The sequence below is a fragment of the Dasypus novemcinctus genome, chromosome 9 (assembly GCF_030445035.2).
Source record: "Dasypus novemcinctus isolate mDasNov1 chromosome 9, mDasNov1.1.hap2, whole genome shotgun sequence".
Classification (NCBI taxonomy): Eukaryota; Metazoa; Chordata; class Mammalia; order Cingulata; family Dasypodidae; genus Dasypus; species Dasypus novemcinctus.
In genome coordinates this window covers 23,897,493-23,921,780 of record NC_080681.1, presented here as the reverse complement: position 1 = coordinate 23,921,780, position 24,288 = coordinate 23,897,493, and the positions used below count along the sequence as shown (strand labels likewise).

General features: G+C 37.7%; 1 protein-coding gene and 1 long non-coding RNA gene across 5 annotated transcripts in view; one reads left to right on the top strand and one right to left on the bottom strand.

Annotated features, from left to right (window-relative positions):
- Window positions 1-300, bottom strand: part of DPH5 (diphthamide biosynthesis 5) — a 38,998-nt gene extending 38,698 nt beyond the window's left edge. For both annotated transcript variants that reach the window (XM_058303112.2, XM_071217220.1), the window contains exon 1: window positions 112-300. The gene's annotated coding sequence lies outside the window, so the exon portion shown is untranslated. The remainder of the gene's footprint in view (window positions 1-111) is intronic.
- LOC131279699 (uncharacterized) lies at window positions 256-23,970 on the top strand. Of its 3 annotated transcripts, none has more exons than XR_009187114.1 (3): window positions 275-496; window positions 16,299-16,348; window positions 19,709-23,970. It is a non-coding gene; the product is annotated as an uncharacterized lncRNA (long non-coding RNA). The 3 variants fall into 3 exon arrangements; XR_009187113.2 differs by having other exon boundaries at window positions 363-496; window positions 16,299-16,384; XR_009187112.1 differs by lacking the exon at window positions 16,299-16,348 and having other exon boundaries at window positions 256-496.
- Window positions 23,971-24,288: the final 318 nt, after the last annotated feature.

Genomic DNA, 24,288 nt, shown 5'->3' with positions numbered 1-24,288 from the left:
TGAGGTTTGAAAACCTTACTCAACGCCTCTTAACTAAAGGTTGTAATAATGCTTTTAACAACCCTCCCACGCTTTCTCTCTTGCTCCCCAAACCTAGAGGCAGCCATTTACCCGAAGAGAGAATCGCAGCGGCTTCCCTGCCTTCCCCAAATTCCTAACTGGCGTCCCAAGCAGAAACAGCGACGCAAACAGCGGAACCACGCTGAAAGACAACTCAAACTGCCGGCCTCCCCCGCGCTGCCGCAAAACGCCGCCGCCGTCTTTACTGCACTTTACGACTAGCTGGAGAGTGAGTGCGCTTAGTGCCGGAATCAGGGTCCTGGCTGCAGTAGGCGGCGGCCTGCCAGGGCTGCTGGGGCCGAGAGGCCCGAGAAACGTTAGGTGGGGAGCGGGAAGCGGGAGTCCATCCTACGCCCTCCAGCGTCGACCGGAAAGGACCCTACGTGCCCACGATCGCCTCTGGCAAATAACTTAAGCATCCCCGTTCTGGGACGGGGTAAGTGAAAGAGACTCTAGTCTGGGACGAGACGGATCCGGAATTGGGCCGCCGCTCGTCGGGCGCGGGGGGAGGCGGGGAGAGTGAGGAGGTGGGTAGCGGATGCCTTCTTCAGGCGCTGGAACTAGGAGAGCGGCGGTTAGTCGGGAACTTCCCTCGTTTATCCCTGGCTTAACCAACTTCACGGGTTTCCACCCCCGCCTTCTCACTGTTGGAATTTAACTAGCTTCCTCCCGGGTGAGCTGTCACACTGGTATGATTCTGATTTTGCAGCGGGGCAGTGACTTTTCGGGTTTGTCCCCAAAACCTCATTCCGGAGTGCCGCAAGCGGAGTGACTGGGATCCGGAGTCATCCTCTGTGCCGGGAAGCCCAGACCCTCTCTTGCAAAGAGAAATGACCGTTAAGGGTGTTCTGGGATTTCAGACTAGGCCTTAAGAGCTTATGAAGTGGTTGGTTAGATTTGATTCTGATGTCAGAAAGGTTTGTTTTGACTGAAAATGCTTTCTAAGGTCACTAGTGACCTCATCCAAGTTAAAACTGTTTACATTGCTGATTTTAGTGGACATTATTAATTATGCTGCATTTTCCTGGTGTTTCTCCAACAGTGCCTTGCACCGTTTTTTGCCAGACTGCTTCCTTAGCCTTGTTTTATGTTTTCCTCCCAGATTCCAACCACCTTTTTTATACTTCTCACTCTATACATTTTTCATGATCGATTCTCTCCTCTCATCCTCGATACATTCTTCACAACATGTACAAAAAAAATGACTCAAAAATGGATAATAAACCTAACTGTAAGCCTGAAATTATAAATGTTCCAGAAAACACAGGAGAAAATATTTGTGAACTTACTTAGGCAAAGATTTCTTAGATGTGACACCAAATGCACCATCCATAAAATAAAAGAATCGTTAAGTTGGACTTACACAAAATAAAAACTAATGCTCTTCAAAAGATGCTTGAAAAACATGAAAAGACAAGTCACACACATTGAGAGAAAATATTCCAAAGTGTGTATCTGATAAAGGACTTGTTTTCAGATTATAAAGAACTCTCAAACCTCAATGATTAGAAAATAACTCAGTTAAAAAAGTAAAATAGAGGCAGCAAAAGATTTAAACAGACACTTCACTGAAGATTTATGAGTGGCAAGTAAGCATTTGAAAGATGCTCAACATTATTAAGGAAATGACAATTAAAACCACAATGAGATACCACCACACAACTATTAGGACAGCTAAAATTAAAAGAAAAAAAAGACTTCACTCCCCTAATTTAAGATGCCTCTCGTATTTTACATACTCACATTTAAACGTCCCATTCATACCTCTCTTTCAGACTCATATATTTAACTTTCTATTGCATGTCTTTTCCTATATAACCCGTGATCCAGAGGCATGTCAATATCAACACATCCAAAGCTGAATCCATCATCTTCTCTTTCAAGTTGGCTTTTTATTCTGTATTATCTACTTTGGTTAGGAGACAGTATCATCTATAGATTCTCACCAGGCCAGCCACTAAGGAATCACCCGCACATCCAATCTGTCATGTCTGCCCATCTTCTTCAATAAAAACCCTATCTATTACTGCTGCTCTGGTTTAGGTCTTCATTCTCTCATTCCTGGAGCTGGTCAACATGTCTCCCTTACATTCATATTTTTCCCAGGAGCCAGAGCTAGCTAAGCTATAATCTGAAAATGTCACTCCCCTACTAAAAAATGCTTTTAGCAAAAGAAAATCCAGAACCTTTAACATATCCCTTAAATCATCCATCCGGTGACTACTGCCTGCCTCTTCAGTCTCCTCTCTCTCTATTCTACACCTTGATTGTTATTTCCAGCTGTCTGAACTGCTTATAGTTCTCTGCTCACAACATGCTCTTCTATTCCTCTGTGCCATGTCAGGCATGGATTGCCCTTACTCATTCTCTACCACCTAGGTTACTGTTTCTCATTTTTTAAGACTAAGCTCAGGCAGCCTTCCCAGAGAACCACAACCCTTCAAGATAGGTTAAATGTCTCTCTCTCTATTACAATAATACTCTTGAGCATATACATTCAATTTAAATGTTTGTGTAATTGTCTGTATGTCTTCTTTACCAAACCTTGAATTTCCTGAAGTCAGGGACTGTGTCTTACTCACATCCTCATCCATAAGTCTTTTAGCATGGTGCCTGGCACATAGCAGGTATTCAATAAATGTTTGTTAAATGAATCATTATGAACCCACTAGTAACTGAGCAATTTTTTTTCAGTTATGGTATCGTTTGCTATCTTTATGAAATGGCAGAGGTTGGTATGTGTTAGATAACTATCAAAATGTTGTTGATGGAACATCAAACATAAACATCCCTTGGCCATGCCACTTTAGAAGCTCATTTGTGTTGAAAGACTTATGATACATATCACATATACATCATATGCACACTGTTGAGTAGGTAAACAAATTTTCTGGTGTACTGGTCATTTTTTATGTTTTTGTTTTGTTTTCAGATTTTCTTTGATTAATTTCAGGTAGACTCACAGTAAAATGAGATTGCTAAATACAATAATTAAGTAATCCAAAGGAAGGTATGCTTTACCTCTGTTCTGAATAAATGTGTATTGAAAATGAAGTTACGTGGGCAGGCAAATATTTAAATATTGTTTATATTTTTAGATGCAGATATAAATTCACTCTTCACAAGTCTGTAAGAGGAACCTACGTTCACTATAGAATTCTTTAACAAATCTTTCCACTTCATTTTTCAATAGGGGTGCACAGTTTTTGACATTTTTAGAGGTAGACAGATAAAGGAAGGGGGTTATGGTGATTTTTTTTCCTTCCCATCTCTGCAAATATAAGAAGCAAGTTCTTTCCTAGTTCTTTTTTGTAGAATTATTCTCTGGGATTTGGACGTTTCCCCTTGCCATTTAAAATATTTTGAATAAGATTGCATTTTTCTCCAACAGTTTATTATGAAAATTTTTAAACATAGAAAAGTTTGAACAGTTTCACAGTAGACATCCATATGGCCACCTCCTAGGTTCTACAGTTAACATTTTGCTAAGTTTGCTTTGTCACTTATCTATCCATCAAATTAGCCATCAACTCATAGTTATTTATTATGTCATAGCAAATTTGGGAATCTTGTACCTACCAGAAAAGGGATGTATAATAACGGAGAAACAAAAAAAGTAAAAGTCTTTTTAGTTTAAAGAAAAAGGAGAATAGGTGAGGCCCAGAGAGTTCTCTATTTCATATTCCTTTTTTGGGTAGGACAATATCAAATCATCCCTGACAGTGAAAATTTATATTTTTCTTTATAAAGATCCTTAATATGTTTTTATAACCTTTGTCAGTAACTCACTTTTAATACCCTCACTTTCAGAAATTCTTCCTTGTATCTTATCTGAGGCCTTCAGGCAATAGTCATAAAATATAAGAGATGTATGCAGATAGTCATAAGAGTTTAATAATATGCCTTTTCCATTCTATTGTTATAAACACATCTATAGTACTTTTATTTGAAAGTGATAAAGTAATTGAGACACTGCATTACATTTTGAACAAATTGAATCACTGTGTATCTAAAGAAATGGTCCTTCACTTTTCCTATTTGAGCTCATTGTTTGTCTATTGAAAAAAAAGACATCAGGGTGACTGTCTAAACTCAGTCTGACCTTATTGTGATTAAAGAATATTATTAAATATTTTTCTTTGAAGCTGGCCTTTTAACCTACAGGTTCCCAGGGATTGCCTTTGTTAGAGAAAATCCTGATTAATATTTGTATAGCTTAAAGACCCTGAATTAATTGATAGTCATTATTTTAACAATTCATAAATAAGTGATAATTAAAGGTAGTATTGCTTTAGGGAAAGGAACTAAATATGAAAGTTTAGAAGAGATTTGAAGTTACTTTATTGTGCATTGGCTTATTCAGTTTTCTTTATTGTGCATTGGGTTACTTAGTTTTCTTTATTTAGCAATCTTCTTTAGTCATCTACACATTTTACATTAGCTGTGATAATGTAAAATGCATCGGCTAAAAAAAAAGTCCCCAAATTTGGACTATTTATTGTGAAAAATATGGGAATTTCTATTGTTGTCATTAACCCCAGCTTAATAATTCGAGAGAATAAGTATGAGAGTACGCAAATTGACTGACTGTACAAGGAAATCTTCTGGAGCCCTATGTTTTTGTGTAAATAGCTCCTCAGTATGTTCCCTTGTTTATTTGTGTATGTGTGTTTAAACTTTTTTTTTTCTTTCTAGTCCATTTTTATACTAGGTAATTCCTTCTTCCAAAGTCTGTTACTGAAAAAGTAGAATCAGGAGTACATGTTTTCATTCCATCTGTGTTCTTCTAACTTTTAGTTAGAAAAACATATCTAAATTAGCCAAGATTTGTTGGAGAAAGGTGGGAGTTCCCTTTTACTCAAGAGCCAAAGTTCCTATAGATGGCCTGCCAGACTCTGTTTACCGACACAACCACTACAGCACTCCTCTACCTGTCTGACCTCACCTCTATTCTCCCCACCCCCAGTCCTTCAGGTATCTTTATGCTTCTGACCCCACTGCCTTGAAGTCATTACCCAAAGTTCACCTCCACAGTGAGGCCCACCTCTACCCTATGTAAAACTGCAACCAACATTTCCAGTCACTTCATCCCTTCTTATAACACTGTCCACTGTCTAACATAATGGTGTAGTGGGTTTATTTTTATTGTCTGTATTCTCCTACTAACAGGAGAATATATTCCACTTGCAGAATATAAACACCACAAGGGTAAGTCCTGTTTTGTTTTTTGTTTTGTTTTAATATATTACTAATATATACCAAGCCCCTATAACAATGTATGGCACATAGATGATTAATAAGCATATGCTGAATAAATAAATGTACATTCTGTATATGGTTATAATATGCATATTATAAAAATTATAAATTCAATGTTAATTATAAATACGTTGATGGGAAGAACTGTGCAGAGGGAAATGGGAAGCTCAAATTTTGATGTCCGTCAAACCTTGGTTTAAGTCTAGGCTTTCCACTTAGTAGTCCATTCCCTGTAATACCTTTCTAAATCTCAGTGCCTCTTCTGGTAATTGTAGATAATAGTATTACCTTCCCTTGCAGGACTATTGTGAGGATAAATAAGAGAATACATAAAGAGTACTTTGTATAATGCCAGACAAATAGTAAAAACATTGGCCAATATAAATAGAGAGCTTGAAATTAATTGAATAGTTATGCAGTGTCCATTAGATTGTAATATAATAGTCAGCCCCACCAATCCTACCTACCTTGGTCCTCATTTCTTATCCCTATTCATAGACTATATGATTTTGAAATCATTTGTATAGTTCAGTAATTATAGACCAATCCTCTAGATATAATATTTTATTGGTTCACAAGGAAAAGTTAAATTATGTAAACATTATTTTATTCTGAGCTACTTCTTCAGAGAAAAACTGTTTCTGTTTCTGTCATTCTGTCATTCAGTACTGAAACTTGGTGCAGTTCTGCATGGTAAAATTGGTTGACTCCAAAGAAATGTGACCAGGCATTTTGTTAAAACTTGAAATAGAAGATGGCTCATAAGTAAATGGCCTTTGCTTCTTAGTATTTTAGCGCTTATTAGCAGAAAAAAATGCTGATTTTGGATCTCAAAGTAAAATTAGTGCTTTTAAAAATTTTTTAAATATTCAGCAACAATAGAAAGGATAAATTAATTGTAGTATATTAATAATGTTATACAACATTAAGAATGAACTGCTACATGAAACAACATGGTTGAATTTCAGAAATGAAGTTAAGCAAAAGAGAATACCTTGGAACTGGGGTATAGCTTGTACAAGAAAGTCCTCAAAATCTGAACTGTAAATTTTGATGAATTTTTACACCTGCGTACAGTTATGTACTCATCACCCAGATCAAGATATGTAACATATCCAGTATCCCAGAAGGCTCCCTGTCCCCCTTTCCTGTAAATATTCCTCTCCCCCAATGTAACCACTATTCTAATCTCTATCACCATAAATTAGTTTTGCCTGTTCTTATAAATAAACTCACTAAATATGCAATTTATTTCTGTGAGATTCATCCATGTTCTTTGTTGTAGAAGTTGTTCATTCTTCGTTGCTATATAGTATTCCATTGTAGGAATGTACCACATTTTATCCTTTTTGTTGCTGTAAATGGATATTTAAGTTTTGTTTTTTGGCTAATATCCATAAAACTGCTATGAACACTGTTGTTATATGTGTCTTTTGTTGGGTATAAGCACTCATTTTTATTGGGTTATATAACCAGAAATTGGAATTGCTGGGTTATAAGATGTATATTTTTACTTTACTAGATGGTGCCAAACAGTTTTCCAAAGTGGTTGTACAATTTATATCCAGCAATGTATGAGAGTTCTAGTTGTTCCATATCCTCATCAACACTTGGGACTGTGGGCCTTTTTAATTTTGGTGGATGTGTAGTGATATTTCCTTGTGATTTTAATTTGTAGTTCCTTGATGACTATGTTAATCATCTCATATGCAATTTATTTTTCTTGAGGTAAATAATGGGAATATTAATCAAGTAATAGCACTTTTTGTATTGGATGAAAGTGTTTTTAAAGTCAGTATAACTGAAAACTCTTCTAAATAAATTTATTTATTTTGAAGGCAAAGTGCTGAATCTTGTACTTGTAAAGGAATAAACCCATTTGCAAATAAGGTACTTTTTAAAATGGTCCTTAATATGTGTGCACCAATGAATATTTGTATCTAAAAATACAATTATGTCCAGAGAGAATATGCATGATCAAGATGGCTATTTCTCATTCTGACTCTGCTGTCAGTAACTTTGTGTTTGGGTCATTTTCCCTATTAGCTAGATGACTTCAAAAACACATTGAAGGATTAACTATAATTTCCTTCTATGGAAGCAGTAAGTTAGATGAAAAGAACACACTAGGTCAGGAATCAACCAAGGCAGGATCTTTGCACTTGTGGGCCATTGTTTTATGGTTCTAAATCCCAATAATGTCTCCTCCTCTTCCTTTCCTACCCTACCCCTTTAACAAATTTTGATATGAACCACTGAGCAATACAATAATTCCTTAAGCCTGGCAATTAGTGTAACCAGGATATAAATTTAAAAAAAACAACAACAACTTGTAAGTTGTTAGTAGTGTTATTATTAAATGTGTATACTAATAAACTGTGTAGACCTTGAGTTAATCTTTAGATTTAATACTATGGTCCTTTATGTTACTTACAGATAGAGATTTTTTTTTTTTCCATGGCATATCTACTAATTTTTTAAACCAAAATTAAACCGCAGTAACTGTGAAGTTACAGAATTTCCACAGACTTAATTTTCTCAGAGTGGAATCAGCTTTCTATCTTCTGAATCCTGGGCAAGCATAGGGTATGATTCACCCTAAATTTCCTTGCATTTCACTTTATTTTGTTTGTTTGGTGTTTTGTCCTTTTTTTTTTTTTTTTTTGGTTTGCATTAGTATTTTCTCTTGTGAACTTTGAGTAGCATTGTTTCCTTTCACTAATTTTAATGGCTCACTATCTGATTTGTTAACTTTTCTGAAAATAATGACTTAGGTTCAAATTCATATAGAATCTATTTTAATCTTATCTTTGTCCTTAACTAGTGCTCCTCTTGCATTTATTAGATATTACTTGATGAAGTGCCATTAATATTGTCAAAAATACTGTTTGCTCCATATATACCAGTTGCAGAGCAGTAAAAACAGTGATTAAGAGCCTATGTGGCATTGGTGTGGGAAGGGTGGCCATGGTGGCTGCTGGGTGCGGGGAATGGGAGGAAGAGATGAGATGGGGAGGCGTTTTCAGGACTTGGAGTTGTCCTGGGTGGTGGTGCTTCATGGACAACTACGGGACATTGTAGATCCCCCCAGGGCCCACTGGATGGAACGTGGGAGAGTGTGGGCTATGATGTGGACCATTGACTATGGGGTGCAGCGATGCCCAGAGATGTACTTACCAGGTGCAATGGATGTGTCATGATGACGGGAGAGAGTGTTGCTGTGGGGGGAGTGGGGGGTGGGGGTGGTGGGGTTGAATGGGACCTCATGTTTTTGAATGCAATATTTTTTTTAAAAATGAATTAAATAAAAAAATTTTAAAAAAAATAAAAATAAAGGAAATTAAGAAAGTAAAGATGAATTGCACAAAGAAAAAAGTGCGTGTGGAGAAAGTGGCCATGGCGGCTGCTGGGTGTGGGGAATGGGAGGAAGAGATGAGATGTGGAGGTATTTTCGGGACTTGGAGTTGTACTGGGTGGTGCTGCAGGGACAATTACCGGACGCTGTGTGTCCTCCCATGGCCCACTGGGTGGAACGTGGGAGAGCGTGGGCTATGATGTGGACCACTGACCATGAGGTGCAGTGGACCACTGACCATTGCATTCACCAAATGCAATGAATGTCTCATGATGATGGAGGAGATTGTTGCTATGGGGGAAGGAGTGGGGTGAGGGGGTGGGGGGTATATGGGGACCTCATATTTTCTGAATGTAATAAAATATAAATTAAAAAAAAAAAAAAGAGCCTGGGATATGATGTCATGGGCTTTGGAGTCAGACTACAGGACTAGAATTCTGGATCCTCCACTTACTAGCAATAGCACTTTATTAAAGTTCCTGAACCCTTAATTATATAACTTATAAAATGCAGATACTAAAGATACTTGTCTTCATAGGGCTGTCATGAAGATTAACTGAGATAATACATGTAAATGCCTGTAATGCACTTGGCAAGTAAGCATTCAGTAGATGTTAGCTGTCATTATAAATATTGCTATTTTAGGGTTTTTGTAGGATTAAATGTACTAATATAAGTAAAATGATTATTGAAAGGCCTGCAGTGTACCACACACTCAATAATAACTGATATTACTAACAAAGAAAGAAAATTTCTGACCATTTGGTTTTACACAATTTCTACATGTCCTAGGTAAAATGCTATTTAGGAATACCTCCTTCCTTAGAAGTGAATTTGCAGTTAAGAATATGTGATATTCAGAAAATATGAATGTGAAGCTAAAGCTCAAAACTTTTTAAGATTATAATTTAGTCAAACTGTTTTTTGCAATAAAAGGAAGCCAGAAGTGGTATTAATTTAACCAAAGGACTTCTGGGAAGCTAGAGGATTAGAGAGACATTAAGACTCGTTTCTTACCCAGAAAAATACTTAGAAGACATATTTTAAGGATTAGGACATCAGGGGGAAGGCTGAACACCACACAGAAGAGAAGGGCAAAAGAAAAGAATCTCAGTGGGAAAACTCTGAGCACACAGGTGACTATGGACAGAGGGGGCCATATTCTAAGACATGTACTACTCAGAATGTCAAACACCAAAGATAAAGACAATTTTGCTGGATAAAGAATTCTTGATTGGCAGTTCTTTTTCAGAATCCAAATTATACTACTCTCTTCTCGCCTCCTTGGTTTCTGATAAGAAATCCACATTAAGTCTTAACTGGCATCCCTTGCATGTGATGGTTTGCTTCTCCCTTGCTGTGCTCAGAATTTTCCCTTTGGTGTTTAACAGTCTGAGTAGTATATATCTTGGAGTAAGTCTATTCAGATTCAGTCTCTTTAAATGTGTTTGGTTTGTTGAATTCTTGTATTTCTTTTTTTTTCTTTTAATATTTATTTCTACCACCACCACCCCCACCCCCATTCCTCCTTTTGTCTGCTCTCTCTGTCCATTCACTGTATGTTCTTCTGTGTCTGCTGGTATTCTGGGATCTTCCAAAGTAGGAGACAGGCGAGTACTCTCTTGAGCCACCTCAACTCCCTATTCTGCTGTGCCTTCTTATTTTCTCTCCTCTATGACTCTTGTTGTGTCATCTTTCTGCACCAGCACTCCTGCATGGGGTGGCTTTCCCGCACTGGGTGGCATTTCCACGAGGGAAGCACTCCTGCATGGGGCACCATTCCTGTGTGGGCCGGCATTCTGTGTGGGCCAGCTCGCCACATGGGCCAGCCTGCCCTCACCAGGAGGCCCTAGGTATTGAACCCTGGACCTCCTATGTGGTAGACAGGAGCCCCCTTGGTTGAGCCACATCCGTTTCCCTCTTGTATTTCTTGTAGAGTCTTGGAGTAGGTCTATTCAGATTTATTGTCATTGGGATATGCTATGCTTCTTGAACATGTAAGTTCATTTCTTTCATGATTGTTGGAAGTTTTCATCCATTATATTTTCAGATACTCTTTCTGCTCTTTTTCCTACTGTTCTCTCACAGGAATTTCCATGACACATATTTTGTTGTGCCTCATGTTATCTTTCAGCTCCCTGAGCCTCTGCTCAGTTTTTCCATTCTTTCCTCTCTCTGTTCTTTTCTCTCTTCAATTTCAGCTATTCTGTCTTTTGCATCATTTATTCTTTCATTCTTTCTTCTAACATTTTGAATCTGTTCTATGTCTCCAAGTGTTTCTGGTCTCACCTATCATGTCTTTCATTCCCGTGAGCTCTGTTACTTTTCTCTTCAGGTTTTCAGATTCTTCTTTGTGCATGCTCAGTGTCTTTTTTTTTTTAAGATTTATTTATTTATTTAATTCCCCTCCCCCGGTTGTCTGTTTTCTGTGTCTTTTTGCTGCGTCTTGTTTCTTTGTCCGCTTCTGTTGTTGTCAGCGGCACGGGAAGTGTGGGCGGCGCCATTCCTCAGCAGGCTGCACTTTCTTTGGCACTGGGCGGCTCTCCTTACGGGTGCACTCCTTGCGCGTGGGGCTCCCCTTCGCGGGGGACACCCCTGTGTGGCACAGCACTCCTTGCGCGTATCAGCACTGCGCATGGGCCAGCTCCACACGGGTCAAGGAGGCCCGGGGTTTGAACCGCCGGCCTCCCATGTGGTAGACGGACGCCCTAACCACTGGGCCAAAGTCCGTTTCCCATCAGTGTCTTTTTTGATGTCCTTTATCTCTTTAGCCATTTTGTCATTCATCTCTAATTTGACTTTGGAAATTTGTGGGAATCTCATTGACTAGTTGTCTCAAATCCTGTATCTTATCTGGGTCTTTAGTATATTCCTTTGCTTTGACTATTTCTTTCATTTTCTTAGTATGGCTTGTAATTTTTAACTGTTGTTTAGACGTGATTATGATGGTGAATTTACTCTTGCTCAGTTTCTCTCTTTGGTGGGGATTTAGTGGTGGGAAGCTGTGTTACTGCTGTTCTCTGAATCTTGGCTCAATCTAATCTAGATCTTTAGGATTATCCCTGTTAATTGCTCATGTCTGGCCCCTGGACAGAGTAATGGGCTGCAGACCTATTTCCAAGGGCCTTAGGGAGGGAGGCTGTAAAGACCAGAAAAAGCCTCTCTTACTTTTAATTCCCTCACATGCACTTCCTTGGGTGGCCAGAAGATGGCGCCTTCCAGCAGATCTCTCAGTTCAAAGCCTGCTCAGATTGTGTTTCCTGCAACGTGACTGGATCAATGTGACAGAGGTTCCCATCTGGAGCCTATGAACCTCGAAATTCCAAATTTCTCAGAGACAGTTCTTCAACCTTTGCTAGCAGCCCCTTCTCTTTTCCCAGGTAGGAAATATTTCCAATACCCTCTGTAAAAATAACCAGTCCAGGTCAGTGGGGAGGGTGTTTGAGAGGGTCAGGTCTCTTTATTCCTGTGCCACCTCCCAGGGCAAACCATGGTGCTACCCAGCCCAGCCTGGAAGGACTCATGAGACTCAGCAGACCAAATTTGTGGGTCAAAAGCTGAATCAGCCTTAAGCTGCATCCCTCTCCCTCTGGTTTTCTGGGGAAGTATATCCCTGTGGCCCCCTTTGTCTATAGCTACAGGCCAGAGGCCCCAGAATTCAAAGATTTTTACTCATAGGGTGGAGGAGGGGCACCAGCAGCCGCAGCTATAGTCTACTCGCAGTCTTAACTTCCAAGTTTCCTTTCCTGTGCCTCTATCTTCTGGGTGGTATCCCACCTTCCCCTGGTTTTCTACACACTGGAACATTTTTTCCCCAGGCCGCTTCTGCCAGTCCTCTATAGATATTTTTCTGTGAGAGGAGAGAGTCCTGTGTCTTTCTAATCTGCATCTTCCGAGAAGTCCTACAAGGTAGAAAACTACAAGTGTTAGTGAGGATGTAGGGACATAGGAACACTTATTCACTGTTGGTGGCAATAGAGAATGGTACAGCCACTGTGAAGGACTGTTTGGCAGTTCCTAAAGAAGTTGAATATAAATTTGTTATGTGACCCAGCAATACCACTAGGTATATACCCAGAAGACCTGAGAGCAGCAACACAAACAGACATTTACACACCAATGTTCATGGTGGCATTATTCATGATTGACAAAAGATTGAAACAACCCAGGTATCCATCAACCGATGAATGGATAAACAAATGGTGGTGTACACATACAATGTAATATTATATAATTGTAAGAAGAAATGAAGTCCTAAAACATGTGACAACATGGATGAACCTGAAGGACATTATGTTGAGTGAAGCAAGCCAGACACAGAAGGACAAATATGGTAAGATTACACTATTATGAACTAAATATATTGTATAATCTTAGGGAGTTAATAACTTGAATATGGGTCACCAGAAAATAGAATGAGATTAGAGAATGGAAAGCTGAAGGTTCATTAGTGCAGAATTGGTAAAAACAAAGTGTATTAATCTTTGAAAATGAATAGAAATGGTGAAAGCACAACATAATGTTTGTACCTAACATTGCTATTATAGTGATATGACAGTAGTTGAAAGGGAAAGTAAGGTCATGTAAATTACTAGAAGGGGAGCTAAAAAATGTAACATGGGACTGTATATAGCATAGTAAAACCTCATGTGAGATATGAATATGGGTAACATTGCATATATAAGACTTTTTCTGTGAAACTGAACAAATGTATGTTAATGTTACAAATATTAATATCAGACCAAAAAAACTCATACTAAGTGAAAGAAACCAAACACAAAGTATTGTTTGATTCCATTTATATTATATTTAAGTATAAATCAATTTATAAAGATGAAATTAGATTAGTGGTTATATAGGGCTGTGGAAGGATAGAGGGATTGAGAGGTGACTGCTAAGGAGTATAGAGTTTTTTGTTTGGACTAATGAAATTGTTCTAAAAGTTTTTTGTGGTGATGAACGCACAACATTGTGATTATACTAAAAGGCATTAATTATATACTTTGGATAGATTATATGACATATGGCTATATCTCAATAAAACCGCCTTTAAATAAATAAATAAGAATATCCAGAAATAGTAGCTATGTATAGCAGGGTAAGCACAGAGAAATTGAGTGGTGATGATTTTTTTTTTAATTGAAATAATGAAAATCCTCTAATAATATTTGAAGTGATGCACAACTATGTGTTTATGCCAGATACCATTGATTGTGCACTTTAGATGGATTGTATGCTTTTCTAATATGTATCAATAAAATTTATTTGTTTTTAAAAAAGAAGATGGAAAACTATAAGTGTTGGCGAGAATGTGTGATGAAATATGAATGTTTATTCATATTATTGAGACTGTAAAATGGTATGGCTACTTCAGAGGGCTGTTTGGCAGTTCCTAAGACAGCTGAATATAGATTTGCCATGTGAGCTGCCAATACCGCTACTAGGTATATTCCCAGAAGAACTGAGAGCTGTGACACACATACATGTCTGCACACTGATGTTCATACGGCATTATTCATAGTTGCCAAAAGATGGAAAAAACCCAAGTGTCCATCAACCAATGAGTAGATAAATTGTATATACACATAATGAAATATTATGTATCTCTAAGAAGATATGAAGTAGTGAAGTATATAATAGGTAGTGAGCCTGGAGAACATTTTGTTGAGTGAAGCAATCCACACACAGAAGGACAAATCCTGTGATTGCACTATTATGAACTGAATATATTGTGTAAGCTCATAGAGTTAATAACTAGAATATAAGTCACCAGAAAATAGAAATGAGGTTAGAGATTGGAAAGCTGTGGGTTAATCTGTGCAAAAATTGGTAACAAGAAGTTGTAAATCCTTTGAAATGAATAGAAATGGTGAAAGCACATCATTGTATTTGTAACTAGCAGTGCTAATAAGTGGGTGATACAATGTGTAAAAGGGAAAGTCTAAGGTCATGTATATTACTAGAAAGAAAGCTAAAAAATGTAATATTGAACTGTATAGCATAGCAAAACCTCATGAATTATGAATATGGATAATATTGAATATATAAGACTGCTTTTCTTTGAGACTGAGTAAATGTCCATTAATACTACAAGATGTTTTCAGGCAAAAAATTCAACCAAAGCAAAATATGGACAGTAGTGTAGAGTAATATGTTAATAATCTTCCATTAAGAGGGGAAAAAAGGAAATATGCTAAGTTATAAGAATCTAGGCAAAGGTACTACTTACTGACTCCATCTGTATAAAACATAAATAAATTGGAAAGATGGAAACAGTGTATGGTAGGGGAAGCATAGAGATTTGAAAGCTGGTTATTAAGGGGTAGAGCTTTTTGTTTATTATTTTTATTGAATAAATGTGCTAATAATGATTTAAGCGATGAATGCACAACTATGTGATTATACCAGATACCACTGATTGCACAGTTCGGATAGATTGTACACTTTGGATGGATTGTATGCTTAATTAATGTGTATGAATAAAATTGATGAAAAATACAAAAAATAATTAAATCAAAAAGAATGAAGATTTAAACATTTTTCTTAACTAGTGATATAATGGTCTATTTTATTTCCTAATAATTTTGTCATAAAGCCAGGTAAACCCCATCAGTAGATTGGAGTGTTTTGGGCATGGCTTCATGAGAGTCCGGGCCAACCCATTTCTTAAGCAGCAAAGCTCTAAGAAATCTTACATAGAAGTTAGTCTCAGGATCATATTAATTTGCTGCTTGCATCACTCAGACATTTATTCAGTTTCCTGTTATCTGTGTGTGTTCCTGTCTGGCTTCCCTGTATTTCTTAGTAGTAAGTTTCCCTGTCTTCTACCTAGTTCCTCAAGACCTATATCTTTGTTTTGTTGTTTCAAAAAGCTGAATGCTACTCTTTTTCAATGTCTTCTGGGAAATTTGATTTCATGCCCTTAGCCTCAGTTCCCATGAGTGAGTTCCTTTGCAGAGCTTGACCCTCCCACAAAGCCAGGTAGGTACTCACCTGTCTGAAATGGCCAGGGTCACTGAGTACTTGTGGATAGGTGTGTGCTGCACAACTTCTTGAGGTGCCATTCACATACAATCTGCTCAGCTGTATCTGGTAGCCTAGTGGCCAGTTGCTTATTTCTTAGAATATTGTGGATCACTACCTATGTTCCTACTTGGATAGTTCCCTGGATCTTTTTTAACTTGGTTGTTTTTGTTTTGTTTTGTTTTAATGAATGATACATGCAGTATATTGCCTGGTGTAGCCGTTTTAAAGAGTCGTCTTCTTTAAACTGGGCAGAATGTGCTGAGATTCTTGACCTTTCACGGTTGTAGTCTTCAGTTTCTTGAATTATTTTATCGCACTGGCTTTGGCATTGCTTCTGGTTAAATTTGTTCAACTTTCAAGGCCATCCACTCTGATGGTTTTCAGAGCTATGCCTTGTTTGTTGTTGTTGTTGTTTGTCCCTTCAACCTGAAGTGCAAGTTAGTTTCTTATATATTTTATACTTATTTTCTTTTCTGGGTTAGGTTTTGCCTCATTTTATTTATTTGGGGGTTGGGGATTGGCCTAAGAACAGACTTGGGTACCACCTGTTCCTTTCCTCATGGTCAGTGATATAGCTTTATTCCCACCTTATTTTCAGGTTCCTGCTGCTGTGGTGTTCTGATTGCTGACCTTGGCACAGGAGTACATGTAAGGCACTCCACTACTAGAGTACACGTAAGATAGGTAATGTTCCAGAGAAACAGAACATTATTATAAGAAACAGATTTATAATAAGAATAGGTCATATGAACATGGGAATTGGCAAGCTGGATTCTGTAGGGCAGATGGCAAGCTGGGAAATCAGGTGAAGGTGAGGTTGTATTACACAGGAGAAGGTGGCTCACTAAAGAAAAGTCAAAAATTATTCTTTATGACTTCTGAAATCCTCATTCCTCACTTTAAGACTTCCATCTGAGTGAATGAGGAGATTCCCTTCTTTCTTTTTTTCAAGATTTATTTATCTCTCCCCACCCCCTAAAACAATGCCAAAAATGCAATGGCAGACATGGTGAGCACATGCTTCACAGGTACAAGGTCCAATCTGTGGTAGCTCCTTTTAAAAAAATGCTAAGAACAGATTGCTTTAGGAGCACTTAGAAAGGGCAACTCACTGACACTATAGAAAGGATTAAAGTATAGAGGGGAGATAGGTGTTATCAGGGAAGAAATCATACAAGAGATGGCATGCACCTGTTTTGAAAGCTGAATGGCTGTTATCTAGGCAAAGAAGACAATGGTATTGCACTCACAAAAAGAATTTGTAAATGCAGAGAAGCATTAAAGAGCACTGCTTTAGAGGAACTGGGAGATCAGTGACAGTGTGTCATTGTGTTCTAAGTAGGGAGAAGTTGGCAGAGTCTATATCATGAAGGGCTTCGTATGCCATGCTAAAGGGTTTGAATTTTTTCAGGAAGGTAATGGGGAACTCTTCTTTTCTTATTTTAAATATTTATTTTCCCCCCTTCCATTCCTCCCTCCCTGCTGTTTTTTGCTGTCTGTGTTGTCTTCTCATTTTTTCTCCTCTAGGATTCGATCCTGCAGACCTGTGATGGGGAGAGAGTTTCCCTATCAATTGTGTCACTTCAGTTCCTGGTTTCTGCTGCCCTTCACCTTGACTCTCCCCTTGTCTCTCTTTTGATGCGTCTTCTTCTTACTGCATGACTCACTTGTGCGGGGCACTGGCTCATCATGTGGGCACTCGTGTGGGCACTGGCTTGCCATGAGGGCATGCTTTCTCTTCTTCTTTTTCACCAAGAGGCCCCAGAGATCGAACCCAGGTCCTCCCATGTGATAGGCAGAAGCATTATCACTTGAGCCACACCCACTTCCAAAGGGGAACTCTTAAAGAACTTTGAGGGAAGTGAAACAATCTGATTTGTGATTTTTTAGAAAGAGCTCATCTTCAGAGAAGAAAGTGGATGGATGGGGGATGAGAATATTGGCAAGACAGTTAAGAGTGAGGAAGGGTTCTAGTATGGAAGGAATAGAATAAAAAGGATTTGGCATTTGTTTGGAGGGTAGAGAAAAATTATAGAAAATGACTCAGGTTTATAATCTTAAAATGGGTTGAGGATTACTTATGAATTAAAATTTGATCATGTTGAGTTTCAGACGTTTGGTGGTATGTCTGCAGAGATGTTTGAAGATGGGGTGTGCTAATTTGTAGTTAAGAAAAGAGATTTAAAAACCTGATAGGGATCATCTACCTAAGCACAATGCAAAACAACAGCAACAACAACAACAGCACACATAGAGGGAGATGAACAATTATGGAATATAAAGAAAAATTTGAAGATAAACTTTGGGAATGCCTGTATTTATGCCTATTTTTTTCTGGAAGAGCTGCCAGCAAAGAAGACAGAAGGTTTTGCTTGTACCACTGCCATTCTAGTTCAGAAGCCCGTGGTGTTTTCCTTCCTCATGTCGGCTTTTTTTTCTCCCTCCTTTAATTTCCTATATTTTATTACCATAACATGTTATTTCTCTAGTTAGACTATAGGTTTTAAGGGCAAGGGCAATTTTAAAAATTTATGCTTGTTGTCTCCAGCATACCTATATGAGTGCTTTGCACATAGTAGATGCTAAATAGATATTAAGTAGCCTTAGTAAAAGTGCTGTGCTACTTAAGAGCAGTCAGGTAAAGATAGGCTTAAAGGAGCAGAAGGGAGAGGCTAGAAACAAGTGATTTGGTATACTATTGCAGTATTCCACACATGAAGTGGTAAGTGATAATCAGTCTTAAATATACTCAGTGGAAAAATAAGTTGACATGTGTTGATTATATAAATCATTGTGGATGACCATGAACAAAATTAAATGGGGGGGGGGAGTGGACTTGGCCCAGTGGTTAAGGTGTCCATCTACCACATGGGAGGTCTGCGGTTAAAACCCCGGGCCTCCTCGACCCGTGTGGAGCTGGCCCACGTGCAGTGCTGATGTGTGCAAGGAGTGCCCTGCCATGCAGGGTTGTCCCTGCGTAGGAAGGAGAGACGCCCAGCGCGAAAGAAAGTTCACCTTGCGCAGGAATGGCACCGCACACATGGAGAGCTGACACAACAAGATGATGCAACAAAAAGAAACACAGATTCCCATGCCATTGACAACAACAGAAGTGGACAAAAAAGAACACGCAGCAAATAGACACAGAGAACAGACAACTGGGGGGGGGGAGAGAAAAAAAAATTAAATGAAGAGGGGAGGGTACGGATTGGTTAAAACCTAACTATAGTCTAAACTGGAATCAGCTTCTTATTTAAAAGTTATGTCAAATGTCAAAAAAGCAGTTCAGATCCAAATTAATAGCACTCTACATTCAGTTTAATGTTTGTAACCACAAAGAAGTGGATGCTAAAAAAGCACTCTTACTTAGTCTTTCTAGGGCTGTCATAACATTTGATTACTATAAACATAATCTCCATGTTATGGTAAAATTTCAACAAAACCATAAATAGGAGTGGGATTTTTCTTTCCTCTTCTAACTGGTTGGACACAGGAATAAATAGGCACAGAGAGAATTGAGGCTTGATATTCTGTGCCCCTCCCCCCACAAAGAAAAGGTTTCTGAGAGCTAGAGTTACTTGTTTTTGTAGGGATCACATTTTTGACAGGTTATTGTACATTCATGACTGTCTATCACATGCAGGGATTAATTTAATTCCTTATACAGCTAATTTGAAGCCCTCCAATATCTAGTTGGCCTTAATTGTGCCAGGTTCAATGCAACAAATATTTACTGAATGTCTTTCACGCATAAGACTATGTATTTTGCACTCTAATAGATAAAGAGAAGCATGTGTTATTATCTATAACCTCTAGAGATTGTAGTCAGTTGTGGGAAGACGGCCTAAATAACTATGCTATGTAGGAATAATACATAATATACAGTGATGTGATGCATGCTATAATAGAGGTACAAACAGTATAGCAGGAGAATGGGAAAAATAGATTAATTAAACTGGATACTGCTCTAATAGATTGGTCTAATTCTGTTCTCTTTATAATATCTAGGTAACACATGGGAGCTGTTTCTGGATACATGATGGTTTAGAAGACCTGTCACCAGATAACCAGAGTTTGTTTATGTCATGGTGTGGAAAGACTGTATTGTTGGGATGTTGCCCAGGGATCCCTACTTGTTGCAGATGGGACGGCATTACAGATGGACTTCATCCTTACAAACATGTAACTAGATTTTTCAGGAAACCTGGAATACCAATTTCTTAGCAATAGACTAATACTAATTACATTTATCTGTTTCTCATATAAAAAACTGGCTGCCTATTTGTTGACTTTTATTGGGATTGGGGGAGAGGTGAGGAATGTATATTCCTAATTAGGACATCAGGTCTTTCAGAATCCTATTTGACGGTTATCTGATGAGCATAAAATCTGATCAGATAAGTGAGTATGATTACCTATATTCTGGGAAAACCCAAAGAAATATCTTTGTTCTGCAACAGCATGCTAATTAACAGAATTCTTGTGAACCCCATGTCCATAAGTTCCCTTTCTGAACAGTTTTCTGAGCTGACCTTTTCATATTGGTATATTCTTTCTATGCAATAAAAGTACTGATTAAGCTACTGTCCAGTTGCTGTTCCCGAGGGCCTGAAAGTACAGATGTATTTGACCAGTTTTTCCTAGCCTTATCCCTTTATCACAGTCTATATTCTGATGCTTATAAATAAGACCTCAGTTATTTTTTGATGCTGCTGAATAATCTTACTAATAATAAAAGATCCTAGCTATTACATGGGCCTCATTAAAAATATTTGTTTCAAGTCATTTATTTGACTGAAACTGCAATGGCACTAAAATAACATTTGCTCCTCCATCTTTGTTCTCTACTTTAATGAATCCTGCAAGGGTGTTTCTACTTATCCAAACCAGAAATGTTGGAGTCACCCTAAATGTTCTCTTATCCCAAATGTAATTGCTCTTTATGTCCTGTCAGTTCTGGATACTAAACATCTCCCTAGTCTTCACTTCTCTCCACTCCCACTGTGTGAGCTTTAGTTCAGACCTGTGTCATTTACTTACCTATACTATGTTTATTTTGTTTTGTTTTTTTCTTTATTTTTTGTTTTCTTACCTATACTCTGGAGCAGACTATTAACTGGTCTCCATATCTCAAGTATTACACTAACCCATCTTTTACATTGCAATAGTGTTCTCTCTGAAAACAAATTTCATTATATAGTCTTCTTAAAATTATTCAGTCCTTCTCTATTATCCATATATAATATCCAATTTCCTGAGAGTGATATATCACTCTTTTACCTATTTCCTTCTCTATTTTTCTATTATATATCCTTTACTCCAGCCATGCTGAACCCACTCTCCAAAAGTCAAGTTTTTCTTACAGTCATTATTTTCTGTATGTTTCCACTCTCTGGAGAACTCCCACAAATGTCCTCCGTGTAGACTCCTATTTCTTTTCAAGTGTCAGCTTAAATGTTCTTTCCTCCAGGCAACCTTCCCTATATTTGTAGGCATAAAGTGGTGCCTTTTCCACATTCCCATTCCTACAACTAGTAGCACATATCCTCTTAAAATAATTAATTGTTTTCAGGTCCCCTGATGGATTTTATACTTTTGGAAGGTAGAAACAATGTCCTGTTCAATTTTGCAACTAACACAAGGCCTAGTACTTAGTAATACTTAGTATTTCTATATTGAATGAAGAAATAAAGTAGATGCTTGGTCCTGGATTTAATTTCCTAGTTTGCAAGCAAACTTAAAAGTTAATCTCATATAGTAATTTGTAATTTGTGTCAGGTGTCCTGTGGAGTTGGTATACAGTAATGAGTCACTTGTTTTGTGAGTATTCTATCCATCTACTTAACATTATCATTTCATAGTGGTTTTGTTTTGTCTTCATGAAAACTGCAAAAGCTCTCTTATAAAATTTCGATTATAGGTACGTTCAGTCAATTTTTGTGGGCTATTTTTATGAAATTGTTTTAAAAAATGTTTAGTGATTACTAGCTTAAAGTGCTGGAAATACATCTTAGTATAGTCATGCTTTCTGGGTACTCAGCAGAAATATAATTTCCCTATCTATATATCCGTTTCAGTAGTTTTAATTCCTGGCTTCCTGAAGAAAAGGAAACATGGCATGGAAAATACTTATTCTTTGGCCTGATATTATTCCTCTGTAAAGAATGTTCATAAATTAACTTGTTTTGTATCATTTTCAAAGATGAGCAGGCTCCGTAGGATTTTCTTTGTCAGTGAATTCACTATCATTTTAGGAAGGTAAGAAGTAGTTTTATTTTTGAGTTGTAACTTAAATTTTCTCATTGCGATGACCCCTGCCCCCTTTTCACTCAGAATAAAGTATTTTGTATCTCACTCAAAATGGTTTTCTCTGTCCTTTCTCTGAATTTTTTCTCACCTTCCAGAGACCTTGCTGACTTTTCTCCTTCAGCATATTAGAATGTTCACATCTTAAATATTGTAACAACCCAATAGGGAAAAGTGTTGGGGTATATGGAGTATATGAGAATCCCCCTATATTTTCAGTGTATCATTTATGTAATCTAAAGCTTCTTTAAAAATAAAATAATAATAAATATTAAAACAGCCTTCCTCTTATTTGTTGCCATCTAGCTGTTTCCCAGTACTTTACCTGACTTTCACATGCAAACATGTGAAAAAATGGTCAGATACCATCTTAGACTTCCTCATCTTCACTATTTTATTCATTCTTTTTATCTGACTTCTATTACTACTGCAGTGAAACTATTTTTGCCATAGATTCCAATGATCTTCATTTTATTAAACCTATAAACATTTTGTTATTGGATCTCTGCAGCTTTTGACCCTGTTGATGAATCCTTCCTTGGTTTTCTCTTGAATTTCTACCTCTTCTAATTTGGTCTTCACCTCAAATGTCGGTGTTTTCAGGATTCCATTCTTGGACTTATTCTTTCCTCACTTTACAAACTCTTGTTTGGTGATCTTATGCACACCCACAGCTCCAAAATCACTTTTAAAGTCACAACTCCCTATCCATATTTTCAGTTGGGATTTCTCTCCTGAGCTGCAGTCCCATGTACTTAACAATGTTTCTCCTATATTTGGATGTTCCACAGCACCTTGATATGTGTAAAACTGAACTCTCCTTTTCCCACCATAGTATTTTTCCTCAATTCCCTTTTATGAAGAGTAGCACCATCTAAACCAAACTCTGATGCCTTCCTAATTCAGTCCAATTTTACTTACTATTTCTTCTAATTACTTCTTTCTATCCTAATACCAGGGCCTTTTTGTTTCCCTCCCGAATTACCTTATCACTTCCTAAAAACTATTCCAATCTCATAGAACTTATTCATCACACTGCCCCCAAAATGTTTTTACTGAAACACATCTCTGCTTGTTTTAATCTGCTTGAAATCCTTTGGTCCTTCCCATTGTATTCAAGAAAAAAATTCTAACTTCATAGTACAGTAAGGCATTTTATGATCTGACCCCACTATTTCTCTCTAACCTCAACTATTCCCTCTCCTGTTTGCCAGTCAACTTCATGTCAGGTCCCAGGTCCTGCCTGCTACACTACCCTTTTGCCTTAGTTTGCCAGAGCTACTACTGTAAAATACAAATATGACGGGCTGGCTGGCTTAAACAACTGGAATTTGTTATCTCACAGTTTGGGAGGCTAGAAGTGCAAAATCAAGATTTTGGCAGGGTCATGCTTTCTCTGAAGTCTGTAGTATTCCTAAGTGGCTTGTTGGCAATCTATAACTCAGACTCTCTCTCTGTCCCATTGCCATCTGTTTCCTTCTGTTTTCCTCCTGTATCCAGATTTCCTCTCCTTTCCAGTCATACTGGATTAAGGCCCACCCTGATTCAGTTAGGCTTCACCTTAATTGATGGCATTTTCAAAGATCCCATTTACAAATGTGTTCACATTTGCAAGACAAGGTTTAAAATTTGAGTATGTCTTTGTGATTCAATCCGTAACACCTCATTTCCCTATTTTACCCCTTCCTCCTTGCTATTCCCTGCTCAACTCCCGAACTTCAGTTCTGAGATCACTTCTTCCAAGACTCCACTTCTCTTCGCCATCCCCTCATCTGACATTGCCCTCCTCCCTATTTCATGTTTCATATATAGCACTGATCAGTTTGGTTGTAATAGTTTGTCTGACACTTCCTAGACTGTAAGCTCCCTGAGAGCAGGAATTACATGTTTTATCTCTGTATTCTTGACATTTACATGTATTTGTGGAATATATTTAATAAAAATGTATTGGATGAATAAAAAAATATTTGATATTTGAAGTACTTTGGAAATAGAGGTTGGCCCTTAAAAGATGTATGGTCACAAATCCTATATGAACCAAAGAACTTGGAAATATGAGAAAGTAGTGGAGGAATGAATACAAATAGGCAATAAATACATAAAACTTTATACTATCTAAAATAACAAGCCTGGCCACCAAAACCGAAGTACGTGCAAAACTTAAATTATGTTGATTATCCAGAATTTTTGTAATTTGTGTACAAATTAAAGTCTGAATGGCAGTTAAAAGATTGAGTTGACAAGTCGAGAAAGTCTGTTAGAGATTGTCCATACAAGAAAAA